Below are 20,019 nucleotides of genomic sequence, written 5' to 3'. Positions count from 1 at the left end.
GCCTTGCTGCTTTGTGCTGTCTCTGCATCCCAGCCATGGCTAAAAGGGGCCAACATATAGCTCAGTCCATTGCTTCAGAGGGTGCAAGCTCCAAGCCTTGGCTGCTTCCATGCGGTATTGAGCCTGCAAGTGCACAGAAGCCAAGAATTGAGTTTGGGGAACCTCTGCCTAGATTTCAGAAGATGTATGGAAATGCCTGGATGCCCAGGCAGGAGTTTGCTGCAGTACTGGGGCCCTTGTGGAGAACCTCTGCTAGAGCAGTGTGGAAGGGAAATGTGGGGTTGAAGTCCCCACACAGAGTCCCCACTGGGGCACTGCCTAGGGGAGCTGTGAGAAGAGGGCCACCATCCTCCACACCCCAGAATGGTAGATCCACGAACAGCTTGCACTGTGCACCTGGAAAAGCCAAGACACTCAATGACAGCCTGTGAAAGCAGCCAGGAGGGGGGCGGTACCCTGCAAAGCTGCCCATTGGGTGGAGCTACCCAAGACCACAGGAACCCACACTTTGCTCCAGCATGACCTGAATGTGAGACATGTAGTCAAAGAAGATGATTTCGGAGCTTTAAGATTTGACTGTCCCCCTGGATTTCGGACTTGCATGGGTCCCGTAGCCCCTTTGTTTTGGCCAATTTCCCCCATTCGGAATGGGTGTATTTACCTAACACCTGTACCCCCATTGTATCTAGGAGGTAGCCAACTTGCTTTTGATTTTACAGGCTCATAGGCAGAAGAGAAGAGACTTGCCTTGTCTCAGATGAGACTTTGGACTGTGGACTTTTGGTTAATGCTGAAATGAGTTAAAACTTTGAGGGACTGTTGGGAAGGCATGATTGGTTTTGAAATGTGAGGACATGACATTTGAGAGGGGCTGGGGTGGAATGATATGGTTTGGCTGTGTCTCCACCCAAATCTCAAATCATAGCTCCCATAATTCCCACATGTCATGGAAAGGACCTGGTGGGAGATAATTGAATCATGGGGACAGGTCTTTCTCATGCTGCTCTCATTAGTGAATAAGTCTCACAAGATCTGATGGTTTTACAAAGGGGAGTTTCCCTGCACATGGTCTGCTTGCCTGCCACCATGTAACATGTGACTTTGCTCCTCATTCACATTCCACCATGATTGTGAGGCCTCCCCAGCCATGTGGAACTGTGTCAATTAAACCTCTTTCTTTTACAAATTACTCAGTCTCAGATATGTCTTTACTAGCTGCATGAGAACTGACTAATACAGGAACCCTTTAGTTAAATATTTCAGAACATAAATGATTGGGGTGAGGCAAAGGAGACAACTTCTGCAAAAGTCAATATGTGCAAAACAGCAACATTTTGCAAGCAATTTTGCATTTTCTTAGACATGCATATACAGAAATCCTGTCCTTCCCTTCCAGCGTAGGCTGGGACATTTGTGTCCCTTTAGTAATTGGCTGCAGCACAACTGAGGCCTGCTTAACTTTCATTATATCGATGTAAAGGAGAGTAGGCTAGAAAGCTTCTTAACAGAAAAAGACTTTGTGAAGATAGTAATTGCTGGAATGAAATTCCAGCTTGACATCTGTTCCAGATTCACCTGCAGCTGTTGCTTACCTATTTAGAGGCAGCTGGTGACATGGAAAAGCACAAAATGTTTGAGACAAAGAGCTAAAAGAACTGAGTCTCTCCATGCCACCTCCTGATGATAAACATGAGGTTTACAGAAATTCATACTTGACCAAAGTCACATTATTAAGTGTCAGAGTCAGTACTAGAATGCAGGCCTTCTGGCTCTAAATGGGTGCCTTTTCACAACATTTGTTATGGACACTATACTTTTGTTAATTAATCTAAGATGTCATTAGTTGGTAGGGGTTTTTCCAGTTTGTAAATAACAGCTTTATTGAGATAATTTACACACCATAAAATGTGCATTTGTAAAGTGTACAATTCAGTGGGTTTTTGTATACTCAGAATTATGCAACTGTCACAACAGTCTAATTTAAGAACATTTTCATCACTCCATAAAGAAAACCCGGGAGGGGTGCAGTGGCTCACGTCTATAATCCTAGGACTTTGGGAGGCCACGGTGGGAGGGTCAATTGAGCTCAGGAGTTCAAGACCAGCCTGGGCAAAGTAGTAGAACCTTGTTTCTACAAAAAGTTAAAAAATTAGCCAGGCATGGTGGTGGCCTGTGGTCCCATCTACTCAGGAGGCTGAGGTGGGAGAATTGCTTGAACCCAGGAGGTTGAGGCTGCAGTGAGCTGTGTTCACTGCTCTCCAGGCTGGGTGACAGAGTGAGACCCTGTCTCAATTTAAAAAAAAGAAAAAAAAGAAAGAAAACATATTCATTAGCAGCCTCCATTCGCTCCTTTCTCCAGCTCCCGGAAAAATATAATGTATCTGTACAATGGAAAATTATTTAGCTTTTTTTTAAATTATACTTTAAGTTCTGGGGTACATGTGCACAACGTGCAGGTTTGTTACATATGTATACATGTGCCATGTTGGTGTGCTGCACCCATTAACTCATCCTTTACATTAGGTATATCTCCTAATGCTTTCCCTCCCCCTTTCCCCACCGCACAACAGGCCCTGGTGTGTGATGTTCCCCTTCCTGTGTCTAAGTGTTCTCATTGTTCAATTCCCACCTATGAGTGAGAACATGTGGTGTTTGGTTTTTTGTTCTTGCGATAGTTTGCTGAGAATGATGGTTTCCAGCTTCATCCATGTCCCTACAAAGGACATGAACTCATCATTTTTTATGGCTGCATAGTATTCCATGGTGTATATGTGCCACATTTTCTTAATCCAGTCTATCATTGATGGACATTTGGGTTGGTTCCAAGTCTTTGCTATTGTGAATAGTGCCACAATAAACATACGTGTGCATGTGTCTTTATAGCAGTATGATTTAGAATCCTTTGGGTATATACCCAGTAATGGGATGGCTGGGTCGAATGGTATTTCTAGTTCTAGATCCTTGAGGAATCACCACTCTGTCTTCCACAATGGTTGAACTAGTTTACAGTCCCACCAACAGTGTAAAAGTGTTCCTATTTCTCCACATCCCCTCCAGCACCTGTTGTTTCCTGACTTTTTAACGATCGCCATTCTAACTAGTGTGAGATGGTATCTCATTGTGGTTTTCATGTGCATTTCTCTGATGGCCAGTGATGATGAGCATTTTTTCACGTGTCTGTTGCCTGCATAAATGTTCTTTCGAGAAGTGTCTGTTCATATCCTTTGCCCACTTTTTGATGGGGTTGTTTTTTTCTCGTAAATTTGTTTGAGTTCATTGTAGATTCTGGATATTAGCCCTTTGTCAGATGAGTAGATTGCAAAAATTTTCTCCCATTCTGTAGGTTGCATGTTCACTCTGATGGTAGTTCCTTTTGCTGTGAAGAAGCTCTTGAGTTTAATTAGATTCCATTTGTCAATTTTGGCTTTTGTTGCCATTGCTTTTGGTGTTTTAGACATGAAGTCCTTGCCCATGCCTATGTCCTGAATGGTAATGCCTAGGTTTTCTTCTAGGATTTTTATGGTTTTAGGTCTAACATTTAAGTCTTTAATCCATCTTGAATTAATTTTTGTATAAAGTGTAAGGAAGGGATCTAGTTTCAGCTTTCTACATATGGCTAGCCAGTTTTCCCAGCACCACTTATTAAATAGGGAATCCTTTCCCCATTTCTTGTTTCTGTCAGGTTTGTCAAAGATCAGATGGTTGTAGATGTGTGGTATTATTTCTGAGGGCTCTGTTCTGTTCCATTGGTCTATATCTCTGTTTTGGTACCAGTACCATTCTGTTTTGGTCACTGTAGCCTTGTAGTATAGTTTGAAGTCAGGTAGCGTGATGCCTCCAGCTTTGTTCTTTTGGCTTAGGATTGTCTTGGCAATGCGGGCTCTTTTTTTGTTCCACATGAACTTTAAAGTAGTTTTTTCCAATTCTGTGAAGAAAGTCATTGGTAGCTTGATGGAGATGGCACTGAATCTATAAATTACCTTGGACAGTATGGCCATTTTCACGGTATTGATTCTTCCTATCCATGAGCATGGAATGTTCTTCCATTTGTTTGGACCTCCTTTATTTCCTTGAGCAGTGGTTTGTAGTTCTCCTTATTTAGCTTTACAAAGGTAGGAAATTCTAACACATACTACAGCATGAATAATTTTTTTTTTTTTTGAGACAGAGTCTCACTCTGTCAACTAGGCTGGAGTGCAGAGGTGTGATCTTGGCTTACTGCAACCTCCGCCTCCTGGGTTCAAGCTATTCTCCTGCCTCAGCCTCCCAAGTAGCTGGGACTACAGGCACCCACCACCATGCCCAGCTAACTTTTCAGTTTTTATAGAGACAGGCTTTCACCATGTTGGCCAGGCTGGTCTCGAACTTCTGACCTCCAGGGATCCACATGCCTCGACCTCCTAAAGTGCTGGGATTACAGGTGTGAGCCACCGCGCCTGGCCTAATCTTGAAAACATTACGGTAAGTAAAAGAAGCCAGTCACATATTGCATGAATTCATTTATATAAAATGCCTACAATAGGTAAATCCATTAGTTTTTTAAAAATTGTGGCAAAATACACTTAACAAAATTTACTATAATATCTTAACCATTTTTAACTGTACAGGTCAGTGTTATTAAGTACATTCTCATTGCTCTTCCACCACCACTAACCGTCTCCAACTTTTTCATCATCCTAAACTGAAACTCTATACCCATTAAACACTAAGTCCTCATTTTCCTCCCCCCAACCCTCCTCCGGCAAGCCACCATTCTACTTTCTATCTCTATGAATTTGACACTCTAGGTACTTCATATAAGTAGAATCACAGAGTATTTGTCTTTCTGTGACTGGCTTATTTCACTTAGCCTAATGTCATTAAGTTTCATCCATGTTGTAGCATGTGTCAGAATTTCATTCCTTTTCAAGGATAAATAATATTTCATTATATGCATGTATCACATTTTATTTATCCAATTGCTCTCAGCGGACCCTGGTGTTGATTCTACGTTTTGGCTCTTGCAAATGATACTTCTATGATTATGAGTATACAAATTCACAAATATCTCTGAGACCCTGATTTCAATTCTCCTGAGTATACACCCAGGAGTGGAATTGTTGGGTCATATGGTAATTCTGTTTTAATTTTTTGGAGGAACTGCCGTAGTATTTTTTAAGCAGTCATAGGAGCTTATAGTAAATGAATGCCTCAATCCTATCTATCATTTGCATGCAGACAGGCAAAATCTACCTGAGCACAGTTGAATCCCAGGCTCCAGAACAGCAAGGTTAGAAACAAATGATCTACACCCCAGCAATAGTGCTGCTTTTCAAAAGCCCTCAAGTTAATGAAATGTCTCATTTTTTAAATTCAGTTACTAAAACTGATTTCAATCTCAGTCTATTATCTGTTAACTTTAAGGAAAATTTTAGAGTATTACTTTACTTTCAATAAGCCTAGAAGTCAAACTTTCCTCCATGCTTACGCAGAGCCTGCCCACCAATGTTCAGAGGAAAAGCTCATTTATGAATGGGTGGTTTTTGTGTGTGGCCCAAACAGTGTGCTAGACACTGAATTTTTGTAGGAGAGGATTCCATTTGCATCCCCTAATGGTTTAGTTGCAGCCATGCCTCAAGGCATAAGAACAGACTGGATTTTTATCACTTTATTTTTCTGACTCATGAGGGAAAAAGAAGATTGAAGCCGTTTCTGATTTGGAAAGAGGGAGAGAAGTACTACTCATTCTCCCTTTACCCTCAAGTGCTTTCCTTTTTTTCCCCTCCTAAATGTCACTCTCCCTGAAAAAAAAAAAAAAAAAAAGTGTTCACAGACTTAAATTCCTCAATTCATCACTAACATTTTCATTGCAGAAGCAATGGAAAGAAAACCAGAGATGATTCTATCAGCATCAGTGCCCTGCAGGGAGGACATTCAGCAACACAGTCTTCCTGCATTAGGAGACACACTTCAAGGCTGGCCCCTAAGAGAGGCTCTATTTTAATAAGCCAGGTAAGCTGGGCATGGTGGCAGGTGCCTGTCATCTCAGCTCCTCAGGAGGCTGAGGTAGGGGTATCCCTTGAGGACAGGAGTTGGAAGCTACAGTAAGCTATAATCGTGCCTGTGAACAACCACTGCACTCCAGCCTTGGCACAGTGATGAGACCCTAACTCTAAATAATAATAATAATAATAAGCCAGGTGAATGTTTTCCATAAAAAGTGATCTCCCTCTTAATGAAACCCTTACTAAACCACCTCAGAAGTATTGTCACTCAAATTCCAAGCCAACAAAACAAAGAATCTTAAGTATATTTTTTAAACTTAAAGTTAGCCTCAATCAGGTACTTTGTGAACCACTGATTTTCTTACTAAAGAGAAATCAATCTGATCCTCCCTTCCATTTATGTAGAGGGATGTGTGTGGTCTCAGGAGTGATGGACTAGAGAACACCAAGGAAAACATCTGTCACTTTATCCTTTTAAATGGAAGAAACTATTTTGTCCATGCGGATGGAAGGCCATGAAGAACTTCCCTCTGCCATTACTAACTGAGGCCCCATTGTATGAATTGAGTATGTGAAAGCTACTAGAGACCAGGCCCCTGATGCCCTCGTGTGTGCATTAGCTTCAAACCATCATCAGAATGACTGAACCATGAGCCCACAAAGCTCTGTCTGCTATAAGTACAAGCCCTGACTTCCCTCTGCAGTGATTCACGGCCTCTTCACCTTTGTCAGCACAAGAATCTACCAGAGTTAATCCCTTTGTATTCTCCATCCCTGTTTACTTCAGCAGCCTCAAGAAGGCCAGATCAGGCCTTTTCACTCCAACACTCAGCCCCATATGGCTCTGTTAACCCCATGATAATCTGACCTGATCTTTCTTCCTCCTGCCAGCAGGGTTCCTGTCTCTGTTCCCTCTGGAACTCACATCTGTCATCAACAAAAATCCCCCACAGCCTTAATCTCATCTTGCTGGAACTCTAACCTGGCTCTCCCCTGAGGACACTACTTTCCCTACAGTTCCCTCAGGTGGTGAATCTTTTTGTCTCCTAAAACTGGGCCCAGAAGTCATAGCTATTCTCTGTGCCCTTCCTTGCCACTTCCAGGCCATGGTTTCGCCTCTTCCCCAAACCTCTCAACTCCTCCAAATCTCATGCCTTTGTGAATTCTACCCACCACACATCCCTGTTGCAGTCACCAAGGACTCCCAGATCACTCTTCAACAATCCTTAAAGATTTTTGCTCTTGGTTCATTGTCAACCTCTCCAGTCATCTCAATATCACTGAGCTAATTCCTCCATGAAGGTGAGTTTCAGGGCCTTAACTACCTCTTTGAAATCTCTTCAGCTATCTTTGCCATTTATTCTCTGAAAACGTCATCCAACCTTATGGCTTTAAATACTATCTACTGAGGCCCCCCAAATTTGTGTCTTCAGCCTCTGTCTCTCCCCCAGGCTCCAGACTTATATACCCAACTGGACACTGAAACTCTTCACTTGGATGTGCAATAGAACCTCAAACTTAACATCTAAAAAGTAACAATTTATTTATTTGAGCGATGCCCCTCCCACCAAAACCTGCCCTTTCTTACAAAGTGGCAACTCCAGTCTCCTAGCTAGTCAGGCCCAAAATGTTGGAGTTGTCTTAAGTGCTTTCCATCACATTCCACATCTAATTTTAAATTCCATTGGCTTCACCTTCAAAATATTTGCAAAACCTTATGGCTTTGTACCACTTCCTCGGATACCATCATCTCCATCAAAGATGACAGCCACTGGCTTCCTAACTAACTTGACTGCTGCTCTGCTGTCCTTGGTTTTCCCAGCCTATTGTCCACCTAGAAGCCAGAGTGATCTTTCTAGAATGCAAGCCAGATCATCACTCTCTTCTGCTCAAAACCCTCCAATGGCTCTCCAGCTCACTTTTTCCAAAAGCTTTACCCTGGTCTGCAAGAACTCAACTGACCTGAGCCCCAGATACCCCTTGGCCCCTCCCCCTCCACCCCAGGCTCACTATGCTCCAGCCTCCCTAGCCCTGTTATGGCTCCTCCCATACCCCAGGCATACTCTTGCCTCAGGGCCTCTGTATTCACAGTTTCTCTGTCTGAAACATTTCCCCCTGCAAATATCCACCTGGTTCCCTCCCTCACTTCACTTAGGTCTCTGTTCAACTGTTACCTCCTCTGAGAGGCCTTCCCCAGTCCTCAATTTAAAATTGCACATCTACGCCGTGACTAACTTCCTCTTTTTCCTTTTTTTTCCCACAGCACTTACCCTCATGTGATGCATTATATACTGTCTTTATTTATCATTAGCTCCTTCCACTAGAACCAAAATTCTAGTTTCACCCTAATATTTAGCTTTATGAAAGCATGATTTTATCTATTAATCACTCTATATCCCAGCAACCCATGCCCTCACTAAATATTTTTTTTATTTGTGATATTTCTTTTAATACATTTTATTTAACATTCATCCAATAAATATTTACCGAGTACAAACTATACGCTAGGCATTGAAGCAATAATGATTATAAGATAGACACACATTTTGTCCTCATGAAGCTTACAGTTTAATGTAGGTGGGAGAGGCAATAGATACTGCACAGTAACATACGCTATGGTGGGGTGGCACAGGGTGCCACAGGGGCAGAGAATAGAAGCTCTTCCAGGTTACAGGAGACAGAATTTCAGAGATAAAACTCCTAGAAATTAAAGTCTTTCATTTCTGCTTCCAACTGCATAATTATCAGAATAGACTGAATATAGAACCAAATAATAAATGCTTTACAACATCCTCACAACATCCTATGTAGTAAGTCCTACTCTCATCAGTTCTCAGGTGAAGGAATGGAAGTACAGAAAGAGTGGCAAGTTGACAACAGTTACAGAGATAGAAAAGTGGCACAGAAAGCAAATAAACTCAGGCAGTATGGCTTCAGAGCCTGTGCTTTTAACCACTATCTTAAACATACTCTCTGAGCAGCATGCATGTGTGATAATTTGGTAACGAATAAAGTCCTCTAGGTATTTTCTAGCTGCATGTATAGGTAAGGCTTGGTACAGACTATCTGAATAGTTTGGTTTTCAAAAAAGTTTTTATCAGCATGACCTAGAATGCAGAAAGACTATTTGTGTCTAAAAATTAAAATCAAATCATCTTATTCGTACTGTGATGTGAACTTCTAACACTGGTATTCACTAACCATTAATATAAAAAGAATGCACTAGGAGCAGCTCTTTGGAATCCCCCCTTCTCTCTGTCTTCTGACATTCTCTCTTTTTTTCCCCCTTTCAATTCTTTTTATTTATTTATTTATTTTTATTATACTTTAAGTTCCTAAAACCATAAAAACCCTAGAAGAAAACCTAGGCAATACCATTCAGGACATAGGCATGGGCAAGGACTTCATGTCTAAAACACTAAAAGCAATGGCAACAAAAGCCAAAACTGACAAATGGGATCTAATTAAACTAAAGAGCTTCTGCACAGCAAAAGAAACTACCATCAGAGTGAACAGGCAACCTACAGAATGGGAAAAAATGTTTGCAATCTACTCATCTGACAAAGGACTAATATCCAGAATCTACAAAGAACTCAAACAAATTTACAAGAAAAAAACAAACTACCCCATCAACAAGTGGGTGAAGGATATGAACAGACACTTCTCAAAAGAAGACATTTATGCAGCCAACAGACACATGAAAAAATGCTCATCATCACTGGCCATCAGAGAAATGCAAATCAAAACCACAATGAGATACCATCTCACACCAGTTAGAATGGTGATCATTAAAAAGTCAGGAAACAACAGGTGCTGAAGAGGATGTGGAGAAATAGGAACACTTTTACACTGTTGGTGGGACTGTAAACTAGTTCAACCATTGTGGAAGACAGAGTGGCGATTCCTCAAGGATCTAGAACTAGAAATACCATTTGACCCAGCCATCTCATTAGTGGGTATATACCCAAAGGATTATAAATCATGCTGCTCTAAAGATACATGATGTTCCCCTTCCTGTGTCCATGTGTTCTCATTGTTCAATTCCCACCTATGAGTGAGAATATGCGGTGTTTGGTTTTTTGTTCTTGCGATAGTTTACTGAGAATGATGATTTCCAGTTTCATCCATGTCCCTACAAAGGACATGAACTCATCATTTTTTATGGCTGCATAGTATTCCATGGTGTATTATGTAACTAACCTGCACATTGTGCACATGTACCATAAAACCTAAAGTATAATAATAATAAAAAAAATTAAATTAAATTAAAAAAAAACTTGGATGAATTTCCAGGAAATTATGCTGAATTAAAAAAGCCAACTTGAAAAAGTTAAAAAAAAAAAAAAAGACACATGAACACGTATGTTTATTGCAGCACTATTCACAATAGCAAAGGCTTGGAACCAACCCTGGCCCTCACTAAATATTTCTTGATTGAAGTAAATCATCCAAATGCTGTAAATGCAGGAAATAACTTTTATTCTCTTACTTTCATGATGTTTTCCCCAGAAACCAGCACCAACTTCAATAGAAATTATCTCTGTTAACATTTCCAAAAGAATCACTTAATATCTACCAAATACACATTGAGCACCTACTATATGCCAGACATTATCCTAGGTGCTGGGGGCATAATATTAAATGAAAAAAATATTCTGTGTTCCTGGATCTTCTGGAAGGGGAGATTGAATAAATATGCAAATAATTAAAATATATGGAATGGAGGATAGTCTTAAGTGCTAAAAAGAAAAAGTAAAGAAGGCGTATATAAGATATCAGGGGTTGAAGAAACTGGAATTTCAAGTAATGTGGCCAGGCAATGCCTCAAAGAGAAGACACTTTTTGAAGGAAAGGGAGGATAGCAAAATGAGGAAGCAAAGAAGTTGTCAGCATAAATTGCATGTTCTAGGACTAGGAAGGAAGCCAGTGTGACTGGTGCAGAAAGAACAAGGGAGAGAGTGAAAAGTGATGAAAGTTAGGGAGGTAAAGAGGCCAGATCATATAGGATCTTAAAGGCAAGAGTTAGCAACTTGTCTTTTACCCTTAGTAAGGAAGAAGCCACTGGAAGGTTTTGAGAAGATAAATGACATTACTTGCCTTAAGTTTTTCAGGATGACTCTGGCTATTGTGCTGAGAATAGACTGCAGAGGGTGCAGGCAGAAGAGAGCAAGGCTAGTACACTAATCTAGATGATAGCTGAGTGGCTTGGGCCAGAGAAGGAGTAGAGCAGATGGTGAGAAGTAGTCTCCTTCTAGATATATTTTAAAGGTAGAGCTGCCAGGTTTTGCAGATAGACTGAATGTGGGTCATGAGAAAAGTAAGGGAGTTAAAGATGCCACCAAAGTGATTGGCCTGAGCAAGTGGAGAAAGGTGATGTCTTAAACTGAGCTGGTGAAGGTTGCAGGAGAAGGTGACTTGGGAGGAAAAATCAGGAGCTCAATTTTAACTATGTTTAGACTAAGATGCTTATTCTGTATGTATCCAATTAATGTGTCAAGTAACAATTAAATATGTGATTCTGAAAAAGACATTTTTGGACATCAAGTCTAGATTGATTCTTTAAATTGTTTTTTTATCATTTTAATAAAAAGAATTGGAAGCAGCCTGTATAAGTCAAAATAATACAGAAATTTCAAGGAAAAATGAATTATTCCAAGGAGTTGGAAGCTCACACAATTATTCAAAAAATGGATGCCAGGAAAGATTTTCAGGAAATCCAGAAATTCAGTGATCATAGAGAAGCACTACTGATGATCACTTCTATTTTCTTGATGAGGTAGGATGTAAGGTAACATGCTGAGAATAAGAGGGATAAAGAGAGTTGTGGATAGGGTTTTTGAGGAAGCAGTAAAAGACACTCTTGGTCATCAAAAAAATGTCTCTGCTGAGCCTGTCTATGATTTCTCAAATAAATAGCTAGGATTGTGACATAATGGGATTTCATGCTGTTCTCCTGCTCTGGTGCAACTCTATGAACATTTAAAGTAGTTCTGTTTAAAAGCTCTTTTAGGAGCATAGTTACACACTAGCAGACAATAAGAGATGCAAGCAGAACTCAACTCTGAACTTGTAAAACGCAGATTTACAGCCCACCCTAGAGATTCTGATTTATTAGGTTTGGGGTGAGGTCCAGGAATTTTTCATAAGTACCACAGATGATTTTGCACACTGTGATAAACACTACTCTGAGTGGCTTCCAAACAGAAGCTGTTGATAGGAACAGCTGCTAAGAATTAGGGGTGCCTTTGGTTGGCAGTGGGAGCCACTGTCACGTAAAAGCAGCCTTTGAAAGCAGTAAGTTGCTCAGAGAGAAAAAGTCTTATTATAACAGAATGCTAAAGATTTCCGTCATTCATTACTCTAGAGTGAATCACCCTCCAAGGCTTACTGTCTACCCCAATAGCTGAAGAAGTAGAGATTTCTGGTTTTTGGTTTTTTTTTTAATTCTCAATGAAGATAAGAAATAGCAATTCTCGCCAGAAAATTTCTCAGGTTAAGCTTATAAACTCTAGCCTTTGAATCATTTACAAATTTTAAAATAATAACCTGGCACTCAGATATCTAGCCAGGGCAATGTGTCCAAAAGAAACTTTAAAAACATTAAGTTTTTCCGGGGCTAGTATTAACTTTCAACTGTATTTAGACTGATAGGAGATGTGGGCAGAGATAATCATATGGTACTTTTAATCTTCAAATAAATAGCAAACAGATCAACTTGATGTGATAATTGCAGATTTTTTTTTCTTAATGTGTCTGATTTCATTTTTTACCCTAGATCAAGATTGTCCAACCTGTGGCCCAGAGGCCACATGTGGCCCAGGACAGCTTTGAATGCAGTTCAACACAAATTCATAAATTTTCTTAAAACATTTTGAGATTTTTTTTGCCATTTTTTTTTTTTTAGCTCATCAGCTATCATTATTTTTGTATTTTGCGTGTAGCCCAAGACAAGTCTTCTTCTTCCAACATGGCCCAGGGAAGCCAAAAGATTGAACATCCCTACCCTAGAGGATTGTTTAATCAAGGTGTAACTGTGCTAACATTATGAAAAAGCTTCAACCATTTATATAAAACTAGTATGTCAGAATAGAGTTGGTATATTTTCCTAAAAAATTAAAAAATTTCTACTTATTACCAGCAACTACTTAACAGCCCATATTATTTAACTGAATGAATTAAATTAATCCCATGAAATAAAATGTGAGATAGGGATGATATCTGAATTCATTTTTATTCATGGCTAGAGACTATGAAGATTCTTTTGACAAGCCCTTAAAAATCTTGTGGGTGATGTTAAAAACTTCAATGTACAAGTGCTGATTCAATTTGGGGGTGCGGGTAGGGACCTCCTGATTTGACACAGTCAATTCTATACAGAGAACATGAGACTAGAAAACCCCCAAGCCATACAAAGGCTGCTGGAGTGTTCACATGCTCATTACCTGAATTTTCTAATGCTGAACAACTGAGGGATATGAATATGCAAAGCTCATAGACTCTGCCCAGCATCAGCCTCTTTCAGCCTCTCCTTTTTCTGAAAAGGAAGTCACAGTGCCTCTGGCTTTCTAAGCTCTGTGTTCTGAATTCCCAAAGCAAGCAGGAGAAGAGAGGAGAGAGAGTGTAGGTTTTTATGTGCTTGTTTGTTTTTATAGCAAAAGCCAAATTTGCCTTTTTCAGAGTATGTGCTTCCAGATCAATATCAGAGTTTAGCCAGTGACTCCTCATGCATTTGCCTCCCAGAATTAGCACACATGGTTGTCCCAGAGGCAAAACAAGAGAAATCTCATTGGCTCCGCATCCTGAACTGTCTCAAGTGAGTTGCAAGTTCTTGTAGTTTTCTTCTGTTTCTCTGTGCGTATTTTTTATGATACACAATAAGTGTACACTTTATGGGACACGTGATATTTTGATACATGCATACGATGTGTAATGATCAAATCAAGTAATTGGGATATCCATCACGTCAAACATTTATCATTTCTTTCCATTGGAAACATTCCAAATCTTCTGGTCTAGCTATTTTGAAATATACAAAGTATTATTAACTCTAGTCACCCTACTGTGCTGTTGAACACTAGAATGTATTTCTTCTAACTGTATTTTTGTACACATTTACCAACCTTTCTCCATCCTCATCCTACCACTTACCCTTCCCCAACTCTGATAACTGCCATTTTACTCTCTATCTCCATGAAATCTATGTTTTTTAAGTTCCTATGAATGAATGAGAACATGAGATAGTTGTCTTTCTGTGCCTGGCTTATTTCACTTAATGCAATGTCCTCCAAGTTCATCCATGTTACTACAAATGACAGGATTTCATTCTTTTTTATGGCTGAATAGTATTCTACTGTGTATATATATCACAGTTTCTTTATCCATTCATCCATTGATGCACAGTTAGGTTGATTCCATATCTTTTTTTTTGTTTCGAGTTGGAGTCTCACTTTGTTGCCCAGGCTGGAGTGCAGTGGCGTGATCTTGGCTCACTGCAAGCTCCGCCTCCCAGGTTCACGCCATCCTCCTGCCTTAGCCTCCCAAGTAGCTGGGACTACAGGCGCATGCCACCATGCCCAGCTAATTTTTTTGTATTTTTAGTAGAGGTGGGGTTTCACCGTGTTAGCCAAGATGGTCTTGATCTCCTGACCTTGTGATCTGCCCACCTCAGCCTCCCAAAGTGCTGGGATTACAGGCATGAGCCACCCCACCTGGCCGATTCCATATCTTGGCTATTGTGAAGAGTGCTGCAATTAACATGGGAGTACAGAAATCTCTTTGACATACTGATTTTTTTTCTTTTAGATATATCTATGTGCTTTTAAAACCCATTATTTGCACTTAATATATTTCTATAACTCTATGCTCAAGATTTGTTAAAATTCCCAGTCCTTTCTAAGAATTCATGCTTGTTTGTCCATTCTATCAAACATTAATTTTGTGTAACAGTGACTAGTTCAGATAAGGATATCTCCTAAGTCTACCAGTATCCTTTACATTTTACCAAGTGGAAGACACATTGCCTTCTCTCATAGTCCATCTGTAACCTCCTTTCCTTCCCTTTTCCACTCTGTGCTGAACAGCAAATAGCAACCAAACTATCTTGGGCCAACAATACCATCTACTGGTCATGGTAATAAACTACTAAAACTGCTTGAGCATATTCACAAGCCATGTTCTCCTATTTATTCTATAATCAAAACTCAATAAATTATCTTGTAAATTTTTTAGCAAGTGAAAACTATATACACTCAGGCCATCTCAGTCACCAAAAGAAGCCCCAATTCACCACTCATCGTTGTAAACCACATTCTTGTACAGCTCTGTTCATTTCTTTATATGACCCAATCTCACACCCTTTCCCACAATACACTCTTCCACCGTGTTCCTTGGAGTTCACTGTGGGTCATTAGCAAAATTTCCAATATCCTTGAAGTAGTCTCTACATCACCTTCGTCTCTTTATTCTGAATGAAACCTGATCTTTCTGCAGCTATGAATAGTCACTGCCAATTTCAGCTTATCCTTCTTTCCTTCTCCCTAAACATCCTTGCTTCCTCTGAAGTTCAGCCATGGGTCACCTCACTTCTCCATATGTTCAATCATCTACAGACTTCATAGTCACTTCGCATTATTCCTTGAAGATTCTCATGCCTTACCCACTGTCATCTCCCCAACAGCATTTTTCTCCTAATTCTTGGTAATTTCAATATCATTGAAAAGATCCTTACAATAAACTAGCCCCTCAGGCTGTTGGTGTTCTCTCCTGCCATCATCTTGTCTTCCACATCACTCCAGCTACCTCTTCTTATGGTTGCACTCTAAACTTTACTATTATCAATAACTGTACCACCTTTCATGTCAATTTCAGATGTCATATACTCCCACCACTACTTCCCAAGTCTCCATCTCATTCTGATCATTTTCAAGCCATACAAGAAACATATATCTATTGACCTTAGCATCTATTTCTCACTTCCTCATATCTGCATTTACCTCTATCTTCAATTAAGATTCAACAGTTCAATAGGATAACCATTACCTTCTATAATCCCAATTCCCTTGTCCTTCTCTTCCACCATCAAATTTACTTGTTCTTAGTTAAATCCCAACTTCCACCTACTCCTTCCTGCTTCTGATCTGTTGGAAATGGCTGAAAAAAACAGTTATGCTAACAGATTTACTTCAATTCCTGATTGTCACCCTCAAGTGGGCCTTCACTATTGCCAGGGAATTTCACTGCCTTTGAATAATCACCTTCATCTCTTATTCTCCTAGACAACTATTTTATACCCTTCTTTTCTCTTCGAACCTACAGCATCTTGCCATTTATTCTCACTCTAATTCTCTTTATTCTCACTATAATGACTTTGCTCTTCATTTTACTAAGAAAATAGAGATAATTAGAACTTCCTCATGCTTCCACCACCAAACACACACACTTTCCTCTATGCCCTGCATCCTGTCTTCCCTTCTGTTACATTGAATAGATAATCTCTGTTCCTATCTAAAGAGAATTCCACGTGTAAAATGGATCTTGTCTTCTAAGAGCATCTCTCTGGAAGTTGTGTGTCTTATCTGTATCATAGTTTCCTCTCTGACTGGATCATTTTTGTCTTTAAAAATAAAACCCTGCCAGGCACATTGGCTCATGCCTGTAATCCCAGCACTTTGGGAGGCCAAGGTGGGAGGATTGCTTGATTCTAGGAGTTCAAGACCAGCCTGAGCAACATTGGGAGACCCTGTCTGTATAATAAATTTTTTAAAATTAACCAGGCATGGTGGCATGTGCCTGCAGTCCCAGCTACTCAGGAGGCTGAGCGGGGGGATTGCTTGAGCCCGGGAGATGGAGGCTGCAATGAGCCATGATGGTGCCACTGCATTCTAGCCTGGGCAACAGAGTGAGATCCTGTCTCTAAAATAAAATAAAATTTAAAAACCCAAACCCTAACTTGACTGCACATGACCCTCTAGGTACTACCTGATTTCTCTGCTCCCTATCATAGCAAAAACCTTCAAAATGGTGGGCTACATTTGCTGTCTGTACTTCTCCTAATATTTCCTGAAGCAAGCTCAAGGGGCTTGTATGCACTCAAAGATTAACAGCGATATCCATGTTGCCAAGCTAATGGTTTTTTCTTAGTTCTCGTCTTCCTTCATTATCAGAGGCATTTGAGTTACTTTTGATCATTCTCCTTTCTTAAAATGCCTTCCTTGCTGGGCTTTTTTTTTTCTCTCTTTTTTTGTCTTCCTAGTTCTCTGGTCATCCTGCCATATCCTTGCTGGTTCCTCTTCATATTCCAGACCTCCACACTTGAGAGTGCCAAAATGTTCAATCCTCATATCTCTCCTTTATCACTCTTCAGGTGATCTCACTTAATCTTCAGACTTTAAACGCCACCTACATGCAGATAATTTCAAATTTCTATCTATAGCCCAGGCCTTTTCTTTGAATTCTAAATGCATATAATCAACTTCCTACTTGGTATTGCCATATGGAGGACTGACAGGCAACTCAAATTTAACATGCCCAAAACTGAACTCACGGTCCCACCCCTCACATATGTTCCTTTCCCTGTTTTTGCTCATAACAGTAAATGACAACTCCTTTCTCTCAATTTCTTGAGTCCAAGATCTTGAGTCATCCTTGACCCCCTCTCTCTGTTTTCTTGCTTTTTGTTGTGGACATTTTTAAACACAGACGAAAGTAGAGTTAACCTTGACCACACTTTTGTTTTTTGCTTACACTCCACATCTGATCCATCAACAAGTCCTACTTGTTCTACTTTCAAAGAAAATACAGACCACTTCCTAGCAGCACTCATCATTATGACTCTCTTAGAGCCACCACTGTTTCTCATCTGAACTACTGTAAGAGCCTCCTAATTGTTCTACTGACTTCTGCCCATGCTTCTGTGTTTTCTTTTATTTCTTTACACAGAGGAAGCCTGTTCTTAGGCTGTGAAGACTGGGGAAAGCGTGAATGCAGTCCCTCACTACACAAATTATGCAGTCAAGTTTCCCACATACGGGCAAATCACAGGGGTCAGCACATCCAGAGTCCAATGGATAAGCCTGGCCCTTGGAAAACCAACTTCGTGAACATGGTATCTCCCCTGCCAGATAAGTATGCTTCTGTGTTTTCAATGGAACAATTGGAATTTTCTTGCAAGATTATATCACAGCTCTACTCAAAGCCCTCTTCCCACCTCCCTCAGAGTGGAACTCTAAAGCTCTTATTAGAGCTGCACCCTCCACTGCCTTGTCACTGCTGCATGTCTTACTGCTTCCTTCTCATGCCTTTCTCCCCTAGCCTGGCCTTTGTGCTCTAACTCACTAATCATGTCTAGCTTCAGGATCTTTGCACTTCATGTTTCCTCTGCCTGAAATGCCATTCTTCACATCTCTGCTCAAATGTAACCTTGTCAACAAGTCCTTCCCTGACCATTTTACAGATTAGCATTTTCCTTTCTCCCCGTCACTTATATCCCTATTTTTAAATTTTTTTCTTCATGTTACTTATCTCCATTAACAATATTTGTTTGTTTGCTTGTTTTTTGAGACAGGGTCTCACTCTGTCACCCAGGCTGTAGTGCAGTGGCACAATCTCAGCTCACTGCAACCTCTGCCTCCCTGGCTCAAGCGATTCTCCCACCTCAGCCCCCCGAGTAGCTAGGACTACAGACGCATGCCACCACACCTGGATAATTTTTGTGTTTTTTGTAGAGATGTGTTTTTGCCATGTTGCCCAGGCTGGTCTCGAATTCCGGGGCTCAAGCAATCCTCCCACCTGGGCCTCCCAAATTGCTGGGATTACAGGCAGGAGCCACCGTGCCCAGCTATTTGTTGTTTTATATTTCTCCCCAACTAGAACGTAAGCTCCATGAACGTAAGAACTTCATCTGTTTTGTTGTTTTTTTTTTTTTTCCCAGTGTTTTGAATAGTGCTTGGTGTATGATAGGAACTTAATGAATATTTGCCAAACAAATCTTTTTTCTTTCTCTATTCTTCCAACTGTTGTATCGTTAGCCAAAAGAATCTCTTTCTTCTCTCTCTGGTTCCATCTATTCTTCCTTGGTTCTCTCTCTTTCATTACTTCTGTTAACATCTCTGAGTCCCAAAGGAAGTAATGTAATCTAGGGCTGAAAATAAACACCTTCAGAACCCAAGTGGGCAAGGCGTGTATTAAGCAGCAGGGTGCAAAGCCACAGGGGGTGGCGAAGTGTGTCGTCTTACTCCAAGCTATTCACATTTTTGAAAGTTAAACAATCCATCTGTCCAGCGGGCTTGAGCCTGGAGATCATGAGTTTGCTGTCCTTGTCCTCATCACAGCCAGGAAGCCCAAGAATGGTGGTAGTGCTATACAGTTCTTATATGGAGGACATTTTCTTAAATTTTAAAATTAAATTTGACAAACTACAAATGCACGGTAGTCTACTTCACAATTTGCTCCAGTTTGTCTTCAATGCTTCATCCATATTAAATTAAACCTACTTTCTTCAAGTTCTAGCATTTGAGGTGTTTTCTTGAATATTTTACTTTTCTTTGTGTTATGACTAATATAAAATTGTCTACTAATTTTCATAGTGAGTTTTATATCTTAGTATTTAGTCTGCAGTATTTTATAGATCCTTTATAAGGCTTCAGGCCCCCACTGCAACCATCTAGTAACGAAGCAAATGGGATTAATGAACTGTGATCGGTGTCTATTTTTCCTAAACAGGGCAGACCAAAATATGTGTGCAGCTTTTGAAAAGATAGGCCTCAAGGAAAAAATAAATCATGTCTAAAAATCCTCTGCTTAAAGCTCCTTTATTTCAAAACTGCTTGTTTCTATGTTTCCTTAAAAGAATAGAGAAACAATTGCCCCTCAGTGGCCCCCAACAGGTAAGCTGTGTTGGATAGGCCACAATTTCCATCCTAATTAAATACTAAAGTGAATCAGAACTCACCCCATGACCCTACCTTTTTATGTTCTCCCCTCCAAATCATCATCCAGTTATGCAAAGGAGTCATGAGCCACTCTCTGAGGAAAGGCT

The 20,019-nt window shown here is 40.3% G+C and overlaps 1 non-coding gene across 1 annotated transcript; it reads right to left on the bottom strand.

Moving 5' to 3' along the window:
* Window positions 1-17,948: 17,948 nt before the first annotated feature.
* On the bottom strand, window positions 17,949-18,111 carry LOC129036008 (U1 spliceosomal RNA). The gene has a single exon (XR_008502476.1). It is a non-coding gene; the product is annotated as a U1 spliceosomal RNA (small nuclear RNA).
* Window positions 18,112-20,019: the final 1,908 nt, after the last annotated feature.

The sequence above is a fragment of the Pongo pygmaeus genome, chromosome 3 (genome assembly GCF_028885625.2).
Source record: "Pongo pygmaeus isolate AG05252 chromosome 3, NHGRI_mPonPyg2-v2.0_pri, whole genome shotgun sequence".
NCBI lineage: Eukaryota > Metazoa > Chordata > Mammalia > Primates > Hominidae > Pongo > Pongo pygmaeus.
Note: the sequence above shows the minus strand (reverse complement) of the source record. Positions and strands in the feature narration are given on the sequence as shown.